Raw genomic sequence first — 6,741 nt, 5'->3', positions numbered from 1 at the left:
AAAACTCAACCCAATCGAAGGAACGCCCCCTTCACAAACTTCAGATCCGTCGAACGCCCCAGTCCATTGCCCTCAATCAAACACCCCAGTGCCATTGAACACCCAACAGTTTCACCCCACCATCTCTGTGCAAGAACCATCTTCATTGCACCCAGAATCTTTGTCGCACACCATCTGCCCACCATGTCTTTCGCCCACCACTACTATATTCAGTGATTTCCCAATGTATGATAACAGAGAATTTCATAGATTCCCCTCCCCAGGCACTAAGTTTCCACCTTGATAATAAAAATTACACAATAGATAATTAAATCATGAACAATCAGCAACTCGAAGAGCCAAGTTTGATCGCAGCCCTAGAAAAGAAGTTGAAACAATAATCACATACATTATACAAAGAACAAAAGCGGCACGTTTAGGAGAACATGGCTCTTGAATGAGTAGAGCATATGAGATTCACACGAACTTGTGTCTTGAAGGATAGAGGATGGGGATCGAATTGAATTGAAAGGGAATCAACGGACAAATACTTGTCTTGAGAAAAAATGAATTATAGGACAAAATTGCTTTTGATGGTTATCAAGATGCCGACGTATTGGAATGGGAGGCGACGTACAACACCACAAACAACCGGTTGGAGGCTTCGAGGGGCTACGACGGGCTGGAGGCTTTGAGAGTGGGGCTGTGAAGGGCTAGAGGCTTCGAGGGGCTGCGACGGGGCTAGAGGCTTCGAGAGTGGTGCTACGACGGGGTTGGAGGCTTCGAGGGGCTTTGATGCTGGAAGCTTCGACAAGCTACGACGTTGGAGGCTTTGATGGGATTGAGCGAAGGAGATGAGGGGTTTGAGTGAATGAGGCTCCTACCATGCCGTCCCATATGTTTTTCAATGGACCGCCTACGTGGTGATCACTTATTGGTGAGCTATTTTTTATAATAAGACAGACGGACCGGTTCTAAGTTATTCTCATATTATATTGTTTAGCATTAATACATTATATTACAAAACATAAAATTACAAGATATGAGTTACAAAATAGTAGTATGGGCATATCCAATTAGCTTCTCTCTTGAGGATGAGATGTACTTCTCTCTTGACGACAGACCTAAGCTCTTCATTAGCTTCAATGCCTATTTTCTTGTTCATGTAAAAGGATCTTATTAATATTTGGAAAGAATAAGAAAAATAAGTCAACATCGTAGAGAAAAATATGACATGGAGCTTCATTGATATCAATGCTTTTACACTCACGCATTTATTAGATTAGATTTATTTTTCAACTCAAATACTCATGCTGCTCCTTAATTAAGTGTATATTTTCATACCAATTTAAACTTTATTCAAGATTCCCAGTTGAGTTTATGCCATACAAGAAGCCTATCCATTCCCGGAACCAAAAAATTGCTTTGACCTTGTTTTTGGTAGCTGTAATTGAGTCTGTGATAAAATCATTGCTAAATACCAAAATATACAACAATCTTCTAGCTAATTTTCCTAAATGAAGTGCAATTGTAATGTTATTACTATTTCTTTACAAAAAAGTCGACACCTAAGAGTCACTTTTGAAGATTTGTGTTAAAGTGTGTTTTGTAATCACTAGTTTCGAATCGCACTGAGTGCCTATAAAAGAAGAAAATGGGGTGGTCCGATGTGTCCATGACACCTTCAATGCCAAAGTTAGAATATAGTTCCCTTGAAGAAAAGAGAGAAAGAGCAAAGAGTTTGTTTTGAGTGATTAACCCCTCTCTTTTGCCTACTTCTAATTGTTTATACTCATGTCCCCTCACGTTGGGGTCTTGTTTGCTGAGGTTTCCTTACTAGACCTTGTTGGCTACAAGATCTTTTGTTTGAATTTCGTGCTTGCACTCCATACAAGCGTGTTTAATGTGGCATGACCTTTATGCGCATCACTAGGGATGGAATGTGTCGACACATACTTTGGCCTGGGCCTTCTCTATAGGATATTGAGCTAGATTAGGTACGCTCAGTCCCCAGGCCCAAAAACACTACAGACACAGGCCTAGTCCTATGAAGGGAAAAACATCCCTTTCAGTTATCCCGTCAATTTTGATTATGTGAGCGATGGGAATTATCCTTCTTGTCATCGTGATGTTTCCATACCCCATGCCTAGGACAACGTGTGACAATTAGTTTTCCATGTCCAAACGTGCGGTGGGGGTCATGGGCCTCATGCATGCACCCCACCTCTTTTGACACTTGTCACCTCCCCATCAGAAGTTGTCCAATCGGTTCAGCAAACCTACTTATATCCTAATCCCAGTCCATCAATCCTTCTCCTTCTACATCATTTGTTCTCCCCTTCCCTTTGGTCTAGCGTTCCTCATTCCCTCTTCTTTCTCACCCATCCTCCAACATTGCTCAAAACCTAGAAAATGGCCCCAAAACATGATTCTTGTTTTTTGTCCAGAGATTCGCATCCACCATGTCCTGAACCCCCCCCCCCCCAGGGCCTGGGGCGCATGTCCCGTGACTCCTCCCAATATTTCGAAGGATACCACTAGTCTGCATCTACCTCTTGCTCATACCTGAATGTCATATGTGACTCGTTCGGGATATTAGACTACATTACTATGGAGGTCCTAGCCCATCAGGGGGCCGTGGACTCAGAGGAGTTCATGAAGAAAGTGGACCTATTTCTTACGATGTTCTCGAATAGTTTACGACTTCCTTTTTGTCGCCTTGTTTGAGACATTTTGGACTTTATCCAGCTCGCCCTGACACAACTTCACCCCAATGCTTGGAAGATACTGATGTCTTATTGCATCGTTTGGCATAGAGTGACGGGTGTTGGGGATGAACAATATCTTGACCTGACGGTTAAGGGGTTCTTCTATACCCACTAGATACAAGGTCGGGAAGGCAATGATTTTTAGTCTCTACCTAAACTTCAGCTAGCCCACCTTGAACAACGATTCTTCCATGTCAAGCATTGGTTCAAGAGTTCTTTTCTGTGTTAGGACAAGGTTGGGAGTTCCTTAATAAGAAGGCGGTCCACCAGGAGTTCCCCGTCCGAGGTGGTGTGGGGGGTCATCCTTGGCTGCAAGGAGTTCACGATAAATTTCTCTGCCCGTGAGCGAGCTCGCTCACATCGGGAGGGTTTATGCCTGGGTAGAAGGTCACCAGTAGGAGGTTCAGACCGAGGCTCTATTGACCAAAGAAAACATTGAACAATTTGTGGTGATGCCAGACCCGTCAAGGGTTTTTGGCTGCAACTTCCTAAGGGAGGCCTTTGATTTTTGTGGTAAGGAAAGGCCATGTAGTCCGGCTGTAGAGGGGAAGGAAAAAAGGGGCCGCATCAAGGATGTGTGGGGATTGTCATGCACTAGAAGCAGTTCCCGCGGCGGCAGCGGGGGGGGGGGGGGGGGGCGGCAAAGTGCTTATTCTCGACTGGAAATTTCAAGCCAACCTTCACATTCTTTTTCTGTAGTGCTAGTTGGGACATCGCCCCAACCAATGAAGAAGGTGGAGTATCTGGTGAGGGCAACGACATGACGTGACCCATCCTCGCCAAATAGCGTTCAAGTCCTTATGAGGCAAATAGAAGCCGATTTCGTAGCGACAATGAGGCTCGACCACCCAACTTCTAGCCCACAGATCGCTTCAACACATCCGAGCGGTCAGGATTGACTCATGGTGTCTGACCATACAGAGTGAGAACATGACATGCCCTTCTTCGCAATCTTCCTAGACCCCGTCCTAGAGCGTTCAGTTGTCGTCAGCCTCCCTTTTGAAGGTGTTGAAGGGACGCCTTTGACTACAATTACAACTGAGGCGACAGGGGAATCAGTCAGGGACGACTGCCCATCCCATTCCATTCCATCAACGGTGTTTGGAGGGCAGATGCCCAATTTTTGCTCAGCTCTTAGGGACTGTTCCGAAGACGACCCCCTAGTTACAGGTTGGAGCGGTGTAACAGCTTCCTTGCCTTCCTCCCATTTTGGCATTCCGTCCGGGGTGGAGGCAACAACGGAGGAGATGGAAACAAAGGTTTCGAATGAGCACCCAGCCGAAGAGGACATGTTGGGAACCCCTAGCTGGTGATGTAAACATCGAGGACATAGTGGAGCCTTCGGTTGATGAGGCAGCCGGCACGAGGATGGTGGAATCCCCTATTGCAAAAGGGACTGACGTAGGTAGGCATGCAGGTTTCCATTAGGGGCTCTACTTTGGCCCTATTGAGCATGCTGGCAGGGCTAGTGCGTGTCCCTCAAGAAGGAGATTTGGGAGGCATTAGGGCTTCAGGGTCGATTTGAGTGGGGGTGCCACTCGAGTGGAAGCCGTTCGCGACATGACTAGCAAGCTCAGAAGACTCCTATCTCTGGTTTTTTGCTTGTTCTCTTTTGTTTTTTGTTTGTTTCTTCTCTTCACTTTTTCTTACGGTTTTGCTACCTATGGGCCCTAGGGAATCGATCTTCTGGCAGCCTGGATTGTTGATGAAAGGATCTTCTGCCTATGGGCTTTCGTGATCCAGGCCCACAAAGAGGTAGTCTAGGCTCGGGCTGGGTAGGTGGCTCGCCTCAAGGGTGAGCTAATCGAGAGGGGTAAGGCACCAACTGCGACAGCTGTCCCACCAAGACGTCGAGTTTACGGAATTAAAAGAAAGCTGCCAACGGCATGATGAAATCATCCAAGAGATCCAGAAATCCCTCAAGGAATTGGAAGGGCAATGTATGCAAGAGCTCAGGGAGTGTAGGCAGCTTGAGGATGAGGTCAAATCTTGGGACCGACTGATCGCGGGGCTTAACGACTTCTTTTGGCTAAGAAGGGAAAAGATCAGATCTTGAGACTGAGAACTCGGGGCCCTAAGATTCGAGCTGACCTCGACCAACGACAAGATCATTGCCAGTGACCTTCACGTTCCCTCCCTGGAGGCTGAGCTGGCCTTCTCCCAGGAAGACTTGATGTGGATCTCCCTTCAATTAACGGAGGTTAGGGTTGTCCACAATAGAGCCTAGGGCTATGGTTACTGGGATGGCTTACAAAATATGCAAGACTTCATTCTTGAGAACCCCGAAGCTAACCTCCTTGAACTCGACCTAAAGACCTTGCATCCTGATAGTTCCTCACACTAGTTCCTCAATTCCTTGGGCCGTGACATGGCCCGACCCTTCCACCTCCGGCTTTGGCTCCTCATCCCTGATCTGTTGATAACACTTGTATACATGTGTTTATTAACATTTTATGTCATTACTATGCCCTCCACCCCACTTTAATGTGGATGCATAATGAACTTTGTACTTTGTAACACTTGAATCTAAAATGAATGTGACTCTAGAAATCCTTTTTTTCATGCCATTACGTGTTTGTGTTTTCCTCACCCATTATTATTTTTGAGATTTTCATGTTCTTCGCCCGATCCGACTTAGGGTTTAGTTGAGTCTCCTTCACTACATCGTGTCTCTCGCAAGTGCGTGTGCCGCTCTCAAATGGGCTGTGGTCCTCGATCAAGCTAGTCACGAACGGTGGGTGTATATTAAATGTCTAGGCTGGAGAGGGCCCGACCCCGTTGGGTGGCAAGTAGAGATTGGGACACCTAGGAAAGGTGTTCCCTCCTATAATCACTGGGGTGAGAGCGCAAAGCATCGATTTAGATAACAAGATAGGAGATGAACTCGACCATACCAAGTGATGAGTAGAGACTAGGACACTTGAGAAAGGTGTTTCCTCCTATGATCGCAAGGGTGGGAGTGCAGAGAATCAGCTTCGATAACCAGGTAGGAGATGGACTAGACCTCATTGGGTGGTGAAGAGAGAATGGGACACTTGGGAGAGGTGTTCCCTACTATGATCGCCAGGGTGCTAGCGCGAAGCATCAGCTTAGATAGCCAGGTTGGCGATGGACTCGACCGCGCGGGATGGGAAGGAGAGACTGTGATACTTGGGAGAGGTGTTCCCTCCTATGATCGCGGGGCTGTGAGTGTGGAGTATCGGCTTAGATAGCTAGGCAGGAGATGGACTTGACTGTGCTGGATGGCTAGGAGAGACTAGAACACTTGGAAGAGGTGTTCCCTCCTATATTCGCGAGGGTGTAAGCGCGGAGCATCAGCTAAGATAGCCAAATGGGATATGAACTCGACCACTCTTGGTGACAAGGAGAGACTGGGACTTTTAGGAGTGGTGTTCACTCCTATAATCATCGAGGTGCGAGCGCAGAGCATCAGCTTAGATAGCCAAGCGGGAGATGAACTTGACCACGCTAGTAGCGATGAGAGACTGGGACACATGGGAGAGGTGTTCACTTCTATGACCGTCATGGTGTGAGCCCGAAGTATCGGCTTAGATAGCCATATGGGAGATGGACTTGACTGTGTTGGTGGCGAGGAGAGACTGAGACACTTGGGAGTGGTGTTCGCTCCTATAATCACCGCGGTGCGAGCACGAAGCATCGAACACGTGGGAGAGGTGTCCTTCCTATGCTCGCCAAGGTGCGAGCGCAGAGTATCAGCTTACTTTTGGGTAGTGAGGTAATCTCAGACCATCTGTGGATAGTAGTAAAAAAGTAATGATAAAATATTGAATAGTAGTGAATAATAGTAAAAAGTAGTGAAAAATAGATTAAAGGTAATGATAAACTACCCAAACACAGCTTTAGATTGCCAGGCGGGAGATGAACTTGACCGTGCTAGGTGGCAATTAGAGACTAGGACACTTGGGAGAGATGTTCCCTTCTATAATCATCGAGGTGCGAGTGCAAAGCATTTGCTTAGATAGCCAGGCAAGAG

This window comes from Juglans microcarpa x Juglans regia, chromosome 2D (genome assembly GCF_004785595.1).
Source record: "Juglans microcarpa x Juglans regia isolate MS1-56 chromosome 2D, Jm3101_v1.0, whole genome shotgun sequence".
In the NCBI taxonomy this organism is placed as follows: Eukaryota; Viridiplantae; Streptophyta; class Magnoliopsida; order Fagales; family Juglandaceae; genus Juglans; species Juglans microcarpa x Juglans regia.
Note: the sequence above shows the minus strand (reverse complement) of the source record.